The sequence below is a fragment of the Bos indicus genome, chromosome 2, assembly GCF_029378745.1.
Source record: "Bos indicus isolate NIAB-ARS_2022 breed Sahiwal x Tharparkar chromosome 2, NIAB-ARS_B.indTharparkar_mat_pri_1.0, whole genome shotgun sequence".
Lineage (NCBI taxonomy): Eukaryota > Metazoa > Chordata > Mammalia > Artiodactyla > Bovidae > Bos > Bos indicus.
Genome location: NC_091761.1, coordinates 124,136,025 through 124,150,989, shown reverse-complemented (window position 1 = coordinate 124,150,989; position 14,965 = coordinate 124,136,025).

Here is a 14,965-nt window from a genome sequence, read left to right as displayed (position 1 = left end):
TGACTACCGGAAAAACCATAGCCTTGACTAGACAGACCTTTGTTAGCAAAGTAATGTCTCTGCTTTTTAATATGCTACCTAAGTTGGTCATAACTTTTCTTCCAAGGAGCAAGTGTCTTTTAATCTCATGGCTGCAGTCACCATCTGCAGTGATTTTGGAGCCCAGAAAAATAAAGTCTGACACTGTTTCCCCATCTATTTATCATGAAGTGATGGGACCAGATGCCACAATCTTAGTTTTCTAGGGAGGGAACACAGCTCCACCCATCAGCAGAAAATTGGATTAAAGATTTACTGAGCATGGCCCTGCCCATCAGGACAAGACCCAGTTTCCCCCTCAGTCAGTCTCACCCATCAGGAAGCTTCCACAAGCCTCTATCCTTCTCCATCAGAGGGCAGACAGGATGAAAACCACAATCACAGAAAACTAACCAATCTGATCACAGGGACCACAGCCTTGTCTAGCTCAAAGAAACTATGAGCCATGCTGTGTAGGCCCACCCAAGATGGACGGGTCATGGTGGAGAGTTCTGGCAAAATGTGGTCCCCTGGAGAAGGGAATGGCAGACCACTTCAGTATTCTTGCCTTGAGAACCCCATGAACAGTATGAAAAGGCAAAAAGATAGGAAACTGAAAGATGAAGAGTCAAGTCATCCCAATTCACCCTCTCCCATCACAGTGAGGCAGGACTCCAGTTTCAGGCAGCAGTCCTCTGCCTCCAGGCCATGCAGACGGCTTGGTACCCAGGCCAGAGGCAGGGGCGGGGGCGAGAAACGCGTCACAGACACAGCCGTGGAGCCAGGGAGCCTGTGGACCGGCTGCCCCGGGAAGCCTGGACGCGGCGGGCCCGTGCGGGCGCCACCTGGCGGAGAGTCCCTGGCACTGCACCCAGCCCGCCGAGGCCCGCCAGGGGTCGCCGAGCCCCGGCTCTCGGAATAGAAAAGCCGCGGCCCAATCCCGTCTCTCCACCGACTCCCCACGCGGTGATCCTGGGCGCGCAGGTGTTGGTCTTTGGCGGTCATTGCGAACCCGGGGTCGCCGGCCTTGGGCTCTCACGGATGAATTTGCTGCAAACCGCAGGTTGCAGGCGACAGAAAGGGTTGCCCCCCGGGGACGTCGGGGGAGACGGGGCCGCGCCGCAGGGGACAAAGCCAGGGTGGCCGTGGGGTGGATGGAGGCTGCAGTCAGACTCGCCCGGCGTGGAGCCCCTGCGATGTCCTAACGCCCCAGGGAGTGCAGCACTGGCCCAGCCCAGCCCTGTGATCGGCTGGGAGACACGAAATGGTACCGACAGGGCTGGGTGGGCCCCCCAGGACTGTCTGCTCTCAGCCCAGACTCCAGCCCTGGGTTATTTGCCCCAGGCTCGCCTGCTTCCCTGCCCACCTCCACGCTCGTCCCTGGCCGTGTCCCTGGCTCGGCCGCGCAGCTCCGGCCTGCAGACCCTGGCTTTTTTTTAATCAGACAGGCCGCACGTCCTTTGACAGTTATGGTGACTGTTTTCCCATCGCAGAGGGGCCATCCGAGGCCCCCTGCCCCGCCAGCCTTCACTTCCGATGCGGGAGGTGCGGAAAGCAGCTCGCCCCGGGGGCACCCGCATCCGTGTAGCTTTGTTGCCCATTTTACAGATGATTCGAAGGGGACGGACGTGGGGAGCTGCAGTGCCCTCCCCGATGCCCGCAACTCCCTGCCCCCAACCTCGAAGCTCCAACCCGGGAGGTGGGGACCGGAGGAGGCAGCCCCCATGGAGGAGCTGATGTGAGGCGAGCTCTCAAGGTGCAGGAAAGGCGCCTGGGGCTGGAGGAAACCCCTCTCACTGAGCGCTTTACACCCGGCCTGCAGGAGGCCACTGACCTCATTTCCTGCAGTGTAGCAGGGACTGGATTATTTCTGGTTTCCAGGTTCTGCTGTGAAATGACCTCCGATCCTCTAAGTCACACAGCATATGGAGCAGGATCAAAGCTCTGGGCCAAGTCTGTCTGACTTCAGAGTCTTTTCCACACTGAGTTGGGAGATAGGGGATATGAATTATTATTCGTGTTTCCCAGAGGAGGGCACTATGGCCCAGAGAGTTTAAGGGGCTTGGCCAGGGTCACAGAGCAAGAAAGTAATGAGAATCCCCACCTTCCTAGCATCGCTCATGTCCTCATGTGTAGAATTTGGACAGCACACGGACCTTACAGAGCTGGTGACTGGTAACCAACCTGCCCCCGCCCCCACTGTGCCTGGCACACAGGTAGCATCAGATCACTCACTTGGCCCCTACTGCTATTTCCTGGGAGCCTATGTCCCAGATCGTATTCCAGTAAGAGGAGATTGCCAAGCGGAGGAGGAGACGATGTCCTCAGATAGTCGCGAGTCCCGGCAGAGCTTCTTCACTGGCACACTGGTGCCTCCGGCCATCAAGCTAAGATGTCCCTGTCTGGAGCACTCGCCGTTCGTCTGTGACACTTTTGGCTCTGGCACAAGTTTCTGGTTTGGAAGAACCACTGCTGATGCTCCGAGAGACTGCTCAGATTTCTTGCCAAGAGGTGCTTGAGGGAAAACCCTAAAATGGCTAAAAAGTCATTGAAAGACCCCACAGTCAACATGAATGGCGGCTAAATGACAAAGACAGCATACATCAGAGCCAGGGATGTGTGTGGTCATGAAGTGTCCATTTCAAGTAATTCAAGCCTTCCCAATAAAGGTGATTCACGGAATGATATTTGATTCTTAAGCCTTTGTAAGATTTTTCAGACATAAACTCAGGACTGAGGGAGGGAATTGCACAGTGATTTGGGGTGGGGAGCTGTGAAATGGCCTGGGAGGGGACTTAGGACACAGGTTGTGGAGAGTCCCTTGTGGTCCCACTTGGATGGTTCTCACGCATCTTCTTCTTATAAATGGCATCAGTATAAATACCTTTGTATATACTTGGAGCTCTTTTCTTTGAGTTGTCGCCTCAGGATGAAAGCCTGGGATCATGGGTCCCAGCGTTGCCCCTCCTGCTTGCCTCCCAGTGCCCAGTTGGAATCACAGCCCGGGTTCATAATGGATACCAGGCAAACACACTACCAATGGTTGTTCTAATTTGCTTTTCTTAGGGCTATCTTCAGGTTCTTAACAGACTCTCTAAGAAACACCAGGGTCTCCTGCAAAGTGTGAAATAAGGATAAGGATCCTATCTAGGAAAAAAGGAATTTAGATTTCCATGGACCTGATTCAATCTCCTCTTGCCTTTTGGTAAAACTCTTTCATTGTGAATATAACACACATCCAGGAATGCACATAAAACCTGAGGGTCCAAAAACTTTCCTGAAGCAAATTCCCACCTAACTCCCACCAGGCACACCCCAGGAGGCCGTTTCCAACCACCTTCTCTTCCCTCAGCCCCAAAGTACTCACTGTTCTGGCTTCTAATATTACAGTTTAGTTTTCTTTTCTTTTTCTAAACAGCTATAGTGTAGTTGGGGCTGTTGAAGAAGTTTGTATGTGTGTTCTTAGTCACTTCCGTCGTGTCTGACTCTTTGCGACCCCATGGACTACAGCTCGCCAGGCTCCTCTGTCCATGGGGTTCTCCAGGCAAGAGTATTATATACCTGGGGTTAAGGTCGTGTTCACCTGTGTGTCTGGCTTTTCTAGTTTGTAAAATTCCTCTCCATTTGTAGTTTGTTCGTATTTATTCCCGAGGGCGTCTGTTACAGAAACACGCCATGGCTTATCCACTTTCCTACTGAAAAGACTTCGGGGCTGTTTCTGGTTTCCGGCCCTTACAATTAAAGCTGCTGAGGACAGTCCCGTACCTGCCTTCTGCTGGCAGGTCCACACCAAACGTGCCGGTGCTGGCTTTGCTTTTGTTTTTTCTTCTCTCTCTTTTTTTCTTGTGTGACTCTGCTTTTCTTTGATTTACCTAGGGTAAATCAAAACATTAGCTGAAACGAAACATTCTACATTTCAAGTCCCGGCCTTTTTGCTTCATCCAGCTAGCACTCCTGCACCAAGCATGGATTAATTTAAATTCGGCTTTTAGCATTAAAAATGAGGCTTTCTGAAACTCTTGAGTCTCATTTAAGAAATTTTTGTTGAACAATATTTTAAATTATTTATTCGTGTGGTTTTGGCTGTGCTGGGCTCTAGAGCGCGTGGACTTCAGTGGTTGTGGCGAGTGGGCTCCTTGTTGCAGCTCACAGGCTCTAGAGCTCATGGGCTCAGTAGTTTGGCGCACGGGCTTAGTTGCTCCAAGGCATGTGGAATCTTCCAGAACCAGGGATCAAACCTGCGTCCCTTGCATTAGCAAGCAGACTCTTAAGCACTTTACCTCCTGGGAAGTTCTGAACTATAGTTGATGTATAATTGAGCGACTGATCTGATCTGATCTGATAACATTATGTAAGTTGAAGGCATACAATATAGTGATTCACAATTTTATTTAAAAATGTTTTATTATTTGTTTATGTTATTGGCCTCTCTGCTGTAGTTTGCGGGATCTTAGTTCCCTGGAGAGGGATTGAACCTACACCCTTGACAGTGAAAGGGTGGAGTCCTAAGCATTGGACCACCAGGGAATGCTTGGTTCACAATTTTTAAAGGTTATACTTCACTTATAATTATTATTAAACATTGGCTGTAGCTTATTTTATACATAAGTTTGTACCTCTGAATTTTCTACCTCATTTTGCCCCTCCCCGCCCTGTGCCCACTGGTAACCACTAGTTTATTCTCTGTATCTGGGAATCTGCTTCTTTTTTGCTGTGTTCACTAGTTGTGCGTTTTGCATTACACGTATGAGTGGAATCATACGCTATTTGATGTGTGATATCATACAGCACTTGTCTGATTTATTACTTGGCATGACCCTAAGTCCATCCACGCTGCTGCAAATGGCAGATTCATTCTTTTTTAGGCTGAATAGTATTGCACTGCAGGATGCCATTCCTCTTCTTTATCCACTCATCTGTGAACGGACACTTAGGTTGTGAAGCGTCTTGAAGATAAGTCCCGTGCCTGGTTCATCTCTGCTTCATCTTTGAATCCTCCTCAGGACATGACACCAGATTTTGAGAATAGGTAGCAGAACTTTGTGGGTGTTTGACTGCCCTCCCCCCAGCCTCCTACTTCTACTTTGGGGGAGCCATCCCCATTACAGAGCATCTTGGGGAGGCAGTGCCACGCCCCTCTCTCCAAATCTGCGGGAACTAGATCCCCCTCTACCAGCCGGTTGGAACTTGCTGCTGGTCGTCCTGAATTGCCTGGATGCTCACCCGTCATCCAGTAGGGTCCCCCCAGTTTCTGCTGGAGTCTTAATGCACCAAGAACATTATGATTGCTCTGTAGTTTCATAACAGGCGGCCTGCAGAAACTTCCTTTAAAAAATCAGCTTAAATGGGGACTTCCCTGGTGATCCAGGGGTAAGTTCTGATACAGGGGGTGCTGGTTCTATCCTTGGTTTGGGAATTAAGATCCCAAATGCTGCACAGTGTGGCCAAAGAGTAAATGAATACATTGGCTTATTTTTTTTATTGTTGAGATTGAAAAGCTTCTTGTGTATTTTGTATACAAACAACTTTTACAACTCAACAACAAAAATAAATAACCCAATCAAAAAAATGGCAGAAGACCTTAATAGATTTTTCTCCAAAAAAGACATTAGATTGCCAGTAGGCACATGAAAAGATGTTCAACATGACTAATTATTAGCGAAATGTGAATCAAAACCACAATGAGGTATCCCTTCACACCGGTCAGAATGGCTATCATTAAAAAGTCTACAGACAATAAATGCTGGAGAGGGTGTGGAGAAAAAGGAACCCTTCTACACGTTGGTGGGAATGTAAGTCGGTGCAGCCACTGTGGAAAACAACATGGAAGTTCCTCAGAAAACGAAAAATAGAATCGCCATTTGTTGGTGTTCAGTCGCTCAGTCGTCTCTGACTCTTTGCGACCCCATGGACTGTAGCACGCCAGGTCTCCCTGTCCTTCACCATCTCCTGGAGCCTGCTCAGACTCATGTCCACTGAGTTGGTGATGCCATCCAACCAACTCATCCTCTGTTGCCCCCTTTCTCCTCCTGCCCTCAGTCTTTCCCAGCATCAGAGTCTTTTCCATGAATTGACTCTTTGCATCATGTGGCCAAAGAATTAGAGCTTCAGCTTTAGCATCAGTCTTTCCAATGAATATTCAGGGTTGGTTTCCTTTTGAATTGATGGCTTTGATCTCCTTACAGTCTGAGAGTCTTCTCCAACCCCACAGTGTGAGAGCATTGGCGCTCAGCCCTCTTTATGGTCCAGCTCTCACATTCCTACATGATTACTGGAAAAACCATAGGTTTGACTAGATAGACCTTTGTTGGCAAAGTAATGTCTCTGCAATTTAATATGCTGTCTAGGTTTGTCATAGCTTTTCTTCCAAGGAGCAAGTGTCTTTTAATTTCATGGCGGCAGTCACTGTCCACACTGATTTTGGAGTCCAAGGAAATAAAGTCTGTCACTGTTTCCATTTTTTCCCCATCTATTTGCCATGAAGTGATGGGACCAGATGCCATGATCTTAGTTTTTTGAATGTTGAGTTTTAAGCCTATGACCCAGCAATCCCACTTCTGGGAATATACCTGTACAAAACTAGAATTCAAAAAGATACATGTACCCCTATGCTCATAGCAGCACTGTTCACAATACCCAAACATGGAAACCTGAATGTCCATCGACAGATGAATGGATAAAGACGTGGTACATATATACAATGGAATATTACTTAGCCATGTGTGTGTGTGTTAGTGACTCAGTCACGTCCGACTCTTTGTGACCCCATGGACTGCATGCGTCTTGCCAGGCTCTTCTGTCTGTAGAATTCTCCGGGCAAGAATACTGGAGTGGGTTGCCATTCCCTTCTCCAGGAGATCTTCCCAACCCAGGGATCGAACCTGGGTCTCCTGCATTGCAGGCAGATTCTTTATCATCTGAGCCACCAGGAAAGCCCCCCAAAAGAGCAAAATAATGGCATTTGCAGCAACACGAATGCAACCAGAGATTATCATACTAAGAGAAGTCACTCAGACAGAGAAAGGCAAATGCCATATGATATCACATGTATGTGGAATCTAAAACACGGCACAAATGAGCTTATCTAGGAAATAGAAACTGGCCAATAGACATTGAGAAGAGATTTGCAGACAAGGCGGCGGGAGAGGGGCAGAAGCGGACTGGGAGTTTGGGGTTGGTAGTTGCAAACTCTTACGTATGCAGTGGATAAACACGGTCCTACTGTGTAGCACAGGAAACTAAATTCAACATCTCATGAAAAGTCATAACGGAAAAGAATATAAAATAGAACATATATGTGTATAACTGAGTCACTTTGCCGACACTGACGGAGATTGGCACATCATAAATCAACTATACTTCAATTAAAAAAAAATTCTTATATATTTTGGATTCAAGTCCTGTGTCAGGTATGTGTTTTGCAAATATTTTATCTCAGCCTGCCGCTTGTCTCTTCGCTCCCTTAGCAGTTCCCTTCACAGAGATATTTTTAATGATCAGTCCAGCAGATCGATTTTTCTTTCATGGATTGTTGTATCAGCATCTTACGCTGGAAAGTCAATACCAACCCCAAAGTCACCTAGATTTTCTCCTCTCTTATCTTGTAGCAGTTTTGCGTCTTACATTTTGGTGTACAATCCATTTGGAGTTCATATTTTTGTGAGAACTGTAAGGGCTGTATCTAGGATCGTTTTTCTCCATGTACAGGTCCTGTTGTTCCGGCACCTGTTTTAACATTTATTTACTTTTGGCCGCGCTGGGTCTTCACTGCTGCGTGCGGGCCTTCTCTAGTTGCGGTGAGCAGGGGCTACTCTTCGTTGTGGTGTGGGGGCTTCTCTTTGTGGGGGATCCTCTTGTTGTGGAGCCTGGCTCCAGGGCTTGGGCTCAGTAGTTGGGGGGCACAGGCCTAGCTGCCTTGGGGCTTGAGGAATCTCCCTGGACCAGGGATGGAACCCATGTCCCCTGCGTCAGCAAGGGGGATTCTTAACCACTGCACCAGGCGGGAAGTCCCTTCTCGCACCTGTTTTTGAACAAACTCCTTTCTGTGTTGCACCATTGCCTTCGCTCCTTTGCCAAAGACCAGTGGGCCTATTTCTGGGCTCTTCATTCTGTCCCATTGGTCTATTTTGTCTAGTCTTTAGCCAGTACAAACCTGTCTTGATGACTGAAGCCCAGGGTAAGTCCTGAAGGTGAGTCGTATACGTTCCCTGACTTTGTTTAATTTCAGTTTGGTGCTGGATACTCTGGGTTTTCTGCTTGCCTGTGTAAACTGGAAAATCAGTTTGTTGATAGTGAAGCCGTGGGTTAAATCCATTTTACCCGCCTTCGCTAATCGAGGTTAAGACTGGCATGACCTCCAAGTGGCACCAGCCTACATGATCACACATTTGCCTGAGTTATTGTCTACGAACTTGGAGTCAGCTGCTTCTAGTTGGTTAAGACTGGCTCGGACCCCTGGCCCTTCCACCAGGGCATGTGTGAGTGTCTCCTTTTTGCCATCAGAGGGCCAGAAACGCCACCCTCTGAACTCACTGAGGCCTGTAACCTAGTTACACCTGCATAGAATGAGTTACTGCAGCTTTCCCCAATTACCTTGCCCCACGCCCCCGGTGCCTCAGACCACCCTGCCTCTTTTTAAGCTCCTTGCCTTTTGGGGAGGTGGACGTGAGATTTGTCCTCCCATCTTCTTGCTTGGCTGCCCTGTGGGTAAGCCTCTAGTTGCTGCAAACCTCGGCATGTCAGCATTTTGGCTTGCTTGCGTGTCCAGCAAAGGGAAACTTTTTTGGTAACAATAGCCCGAGAATAACTTGCTGGGATTGCGCTGAATCTATGGCTCAAGTTGGAAAGGACAGACGTTTTTGACAATAGTGAGTCTTCCTACCTATGAACACGGAATATCTCTCCATTGGTTTTTGTTCTCTGATTTCTTTCACCAGAGATATTGGTACAAATTTTGTTAGATGTATATCTAAGTATTTAATTTTGCAGGGTGCTAATGTTATTGGTATTGTTTTTAATTTCAGATTCTAATTTTTATTGATGTACATAGGAAAGCAATTGACTTTTGTATGTGAATTTTGTATCCTGGAAACTTGGTATAATCGCCTATTAGTTTTAGGAGTTTTGGTGTCATTCTTGAGATTCTCTACTAACCATGCTATTTCTAAATGGAGACCATTTAAAAGTTTTTCCTCTCCTACCTGTGTACCTTCTATTCCCTTTGTCTTAGTGAATTTGCTGGGACTTTAGAGTGATGTCGAATTGGAGTGCTGAGGGGGGACATCCTTGTCTGATTGCTGATTTTAGGGGAAAGCATTTAGTTTCTCACCACTCAGTACGATGTTAGTGGTAGGCCTTTTGTAGATTTCATTATCAAGTTGAGAAGTTCCTTTCTATTTCTAGTTTGCTGAGAGTTTTTTTTTTTAATCAAGTGTTGGATTTTGTTAAATGCTTTTTCTGCAACTGTTGATATGCCCATGTCGCTTTTCTTGTTCATGTGATGAATTCCATTAATTGATTTTTGAATGTTGAAATAGTCTTGCATAACCTGGAATAAATTTCACCTGAGCATGGTGTATACTTTTTTTTATATCATTGGATTCTATTTGCCAGTATTTTGTTGAGGATGTTAATATCTGTTCGTGAATATTGGTCTATAGTTTTCCTTTCTTATAATGTCTGTCTGATTTTGGTGCTGGTCTCAAGTTAGAAAGTATTCCTTGGGCTTCTATTTTTGAGGATCGGTATAATTTCTTCTTAAATGTTTTGTAGAATTTACTAGTAAGCCATTTGGGCCTGGAACTTTCTGTTTTGAAAAGTTATTATTGACTCAATTTCCTTATTTTTTTTTTCCTATCACTACATTTTCTTTTTTTCATTTTTAAAGCAAGTGTTTTAATTTTTTGACTGCAGCGAGCAACTTGTGGGATCTGAGCTTCATGACCAGGGATGAGACCTGGGCTCTGGCTCTTGGCTCTGAAAGTGCCAAGTCCTAACCGCTGTACTGGCAGGAAATTCCCAGCTTCAATTTCTTTAATAGATATAGGCATGTTTGATTATTTCTGTTAGTTTCGGTATATTGTGTTTTTCAAGAAATTGTTCCACTTCTTGCATATTATCAAATTTGTGGAGACAGTTATTTATAATATTCCTTTATTTTCCTTTCAATGCCCATGGGATCAGTGGCAATGGCACCTTTCATTTCTTTTTCTTTTTTTTTAACTGAAGTCTAGTTGACTTACAATATTGTGTTCGTTTCAGGTGTAGAGCATAGTGGTTCATTTAAAAAATTATATTCCATAATACGTTATTTTAAGATATTGGATATAATTCCCTGTGCTATATAGTAACTGTGTGGTTTATCTACTTTATGTAGTGTAGCTGTCTGTTAATCCCGTAATTCCCAGTCCATTGGCCTTTAAAGTAATTATTATAGGTATGTGGTCATTGACATTTTATTTCTTGTTTTTCAGTTGTTTTTGTAGTTCTTCTTTGTTCATTTTTCTTTTTGTTTTTCCTTTTGTGAGTTGATTCTCTTTTGTAGTATGCTTGAGTTCCTTTCTTTTTGGTTTTTGTGAATCTGTTATTTGCTTTTGATTTGTGATTACCACAGGGTTCATGTATGTTAACCTGTAATTATGTCTCCTTGCTTTCAACTGATAGTCATTCCAGTTCAAACGTATTCTAAAAGATTTACATTTTTAGATGTAGATTCCATCCCGCATCTTGTGGTTTTGATGTCCTGTTTTTACATCTTCATACTTATCTTTGTACTCTTTATTGAAGCTATATTCAATTTTATAATTTTTTTTGTTTGTTTTTTAATCTAAATACTGTCTTATTAAGTGGTCATCAGTCTTTACTATATATTTGCCTTTCCTATTGGGATTTTTCTCTTTCCTACATACTCTTGCTTCTTTTTCATTTAGAAAAGACCCTTCAAATTTCTTTTCAGATAGGTTTAGTACTGTTAAATTATTTTACTTTTGCTTGTCTAAGAGATTCTTTCTCTCCTTCTATTCTAAATGATAATCTTTCTGGGTAGAATATCTCAGATTGCAGGTTTTTCCCTTTTAGAACTTTGAATATGTCATGTCACTCCCTTCTTGTCTTCAGAATTTCTGAAGAGAAATCAGATGATAGCCTTATAGGGTTCCCTTGTAAATAGCTCCTTTTCTCCTGCTGCCTTTAGAAATCTCTCTTTAACTTTTGTCGTTTAAATTATGTGTCTTGGTGTGGATCTGTTTGTGTTCATCCTTTTGGGACTCTCTCTGCTTCTGTACCTGGTTACGTTTCCTTCTGTAGGTTTGGGAAGTTTTCAGCCATAATTTCTTCATATTGTTTTTGATCCCCTTCTTTCTCTCTTCTTCTAGAACCCCTATTATGCATAGGTTGAGATGTTTTATATTATCCCATATATCTTGTATGTTGCTTTTTCTTTCCCATTTGTCTGTCTGCTGTTCCGATTGGGCGATTTCTATTTTATCTTCCAGGTCACTTATTTATCCTTTTTATTTAGTTTGCTGTTCATTGCTTCTAGGTTGCTTTTTATCTTGGAAATTGAATTATTTATTTTGATTGGTTCATCTTTACAGTTTCTAGATCCCTGATACAGTGCTCTGCATTTATATTGACATTCTTTCTTAATTCAGTTAGCATTTTTATTACCACCTTTTTGAACTTGGGATCTAGTAGATTGGTGAGCTCTGCCTCATTATTTGTCCTTTAGAGGACTTCTCTTGCTCTTTAAATTGAGACTAACTCTCCTTTCTTTGCTTTTACTTGACTTTCTGTCTCTATGAATTTAGGAGAAACAGTCACCTATTGTCTTGAAAGGGTGTTTTCATGTGGGGACGTCCCTGTGTGGACTGTGCGCGTCCAGCGTCTTTGGCCCACAGGAGCTGCTTTTGATGAGGAGGCCAGGCATGCCTTTCCTCTGGGTCTGCGGCTGCTGTCACTTTGGTAGGGGGTGTGGTTGGTGTTGGAGATTCTAAAGCCTGTGCAGGGCACGAGGAGGGACTTCCTCTCGGCTCCCTTGGCAGTTGCTGCTCTGTCAGGGGTGGGGTCTGTTCCATCGTTGTTGGATTAGGAACCTTAAGGGTCATCTTAAAGGTCAGAATGACTTAAGGGTCATTCTCCTTGAGTGCCTGCCTGCCCTGCCCCAAAGGATGGGAGAGCTGAAGCACGTGAGGCCCATGCACTCAGAGGTCAAATGCCTTGCCTTTGTATGTGTCTGGGTCAGCTCAGAGTTTCCCAGGTGGTGCTGGTGGTAAAGAACCTGCCTGCCAATGCAGGAGACCTGAGAGATACAAGTTTGATCTCTGGGTTGGGAAGATCCCTGGGAGGAGGGCATGGCAACCCACTCCAGTATCCTTGCCTGGAGAATCCCGTGGACAGAGGAGGATGGCGGAGTACAGTCATGGGGTCTCAAAGAGTCGGACACAACTGAAGCGACTTAGCATGCTCAGCTCAGATGTAGCCCAAGGTCACTTACTTCTCTGTTGTGGTTGTACCCGATTTAATGCAAGGCTGAGGCATGGAGAGAGAGCGACTAGGGTGTTTGTTAGGCTGGCAGTCAGGGCATTGTGGCTGCAGGAATCAAGACGGCTGTGCTGTTGCCAGAGACCTGGTGTGCCTCTGTGGTCGTCTTTTCCCAGGACCTGTCTGCCCCAGATCCAGCACCAAATTGTGGTGTGGGGTGGGTTGGGTGGGGCTGGAGTTTTTTCTAGGCTGGGAGACTGAACGTATCATGCTGTCTCCTGTGGTACTGTCACAGGACTAAGTGGTGACTGCAGCCTCTGCCACACCTCAGGCCCCCAAGCCACCTCTGGGTCTTTCCTAGGACCTGTCTGGCCCAGGTCCCGCACCAAGCTGTGGTGTGGGGTGGGTGGGGCTGCGGTGTTCACCCTGCTTGCAGTGTGGCAAGGTGATAGCTTGCCAGTGCAGAGCTCTCTCTGCTCTGATTGTTGGCAACCCAGCAGCCACGCACCCTTCACGAGTAGTCTAGGCTTCTCCAGCCCTCAGTGCCTGCAGTTCTCCCAGTAGCCAAAGGGGCTTGTTTCCTCTGTGTAGGACCCCAGACTGGGCTACCCAGTCTGTGACTTGACCTGCTTGCTCCCCAGGGTGAGGGTCCACCCATGCAGACCTTCTCTTCCTTTCAGACCCTCCCCAAGGCTGGAGGTCCCGACCCGCCTTCTGTCTGTCCTACTTGGTTACATGGAAATCTTTCTTGCACCTTCGGCTGTACAGGAGTTCTTCAGCTAGTTTTTGGTGAGTGGTTCTGTGAGCACTGTTCACATGTAGGTGGAATTTTGATGTGTTCATGGGGGGAGGTGAGCTCTTAGAATGTCCTCCTATTCTACCACCTTGATCTAAATTCCTGTTTCTGATATTAGTAATCATGTTTTCTGTTTTTTTATGGGTTAGCCTAGAAGTTTTATCAATTTTCTCAAGGACTCAGTTTTTCTTTTGTTGATTTCTTGCTTTTCATTTCATTGATTTCTGCTCGAATATTTCTTTCCTTCTGCTTCCTTTAGACCTAATTTGCTTTTTCTAGTTCCCTGAAGCGGCTTACTGATTTCAGCTCCTTTTTAAATAGATGCATTTAATGCTATAAATGTCCCTCTAAGGACTGCTTTTGCTGCATCCCACGAATTTTGAAGTTATATTTTCCTTTAGCTCAAAAATATTTTTCTTGAGACTCCTTTGATCTACGTGTCATTTAGCAGTGTATCGCTTGGAACTTCCCTGTTGGTCTAGTGGTTAAGACTCTGTGCTCCCAAATCAGGGGGCATGGTCGGGCAACCAAGATCCTCCACAGCACACGGCGTGGCCAAACCCAAAAACCAGTGTGTTGTTTCATCTCCAAGTACTTTGGGACTTTCCAGCTATCTTTCTGTTGACTTTTCTAGATTAATTCTACGGTAGTCTGAGAGCATTCGTAGGATGATTTCTATTCTTTTAAATTTAAGGTATGTTTAGTGGCCCAGAATGTAGTCCATCTTGGTGAATGTTCCATGTAAGCCTTAGGAATGTGTGTATTTTGCTGCTGTTAGGCGGAAGTATAACTGTCAACGAGATCCAGTCATTGATGGCACTGTTCAACTGTCTATTGACCTGAATAGTAATTTGTCTCCTTCTCCTTATGGTTGTTTTTGCCTCATATATTTGATGCTTTGCTGTTAGGTGCATACACATTAGGCCTATCTTCTTGGAGAACTGACCCCTTTATCATTATGCAGTGCCTTTGTCCTGATAATTTTCCTTGCTCTTGTCTGCTTTGTTTGAAATAGTTACCCTTTGATTAGTGTTACTATGGGATCTTCCTGTACACCTTTACTTCTACTATGTCTACAGGAAACCCATTTTAAATAATAAAGACAACATATAGTTGGGTCTTGTTTTTTTAACCCAGTTACTTAGAATATTATTTGAAGTGGTTACTGACATAGTTTTCTACCACATTTGCTAGTTTTCTACTCTGTTCCTATTTTTGTCTTTCACTCTTTTTAGGAGGCAGGGGAGAGGCAGATCAACTACGAAAAGAAGGGTACTTCAGGATATTGAGCATCCTGAAGTTGACTTATAGGGGCATTTGTATTTCTTTGGCGGGGTCCAATTTTGGGGAAATTCCCTACTGAATGCATTTTTGTGGGGATGAATGTACCGTTCTGCATCGTAGACGCTAAAATGAGCCACCCTTTTTACTGCTCTTTGGCATCTAGGATCTGGGATGACGACGACCTGGTTTGGCCAAATGGGCACTCCCAGGCATGCCTTTGAGTCTTGATGAAGTGACAGAGCAATTCAAATTTAATCACAGCAGTTGCAAAAACAGAGCTTGGTCCACAGAAGCTACCAATGTTAACCTAGCAGTTGTTGGGGGCAGGTGGACATCATGACAAAGTTCATTCAATTATATGAACACAACATAACTGTTTAAAAGTGA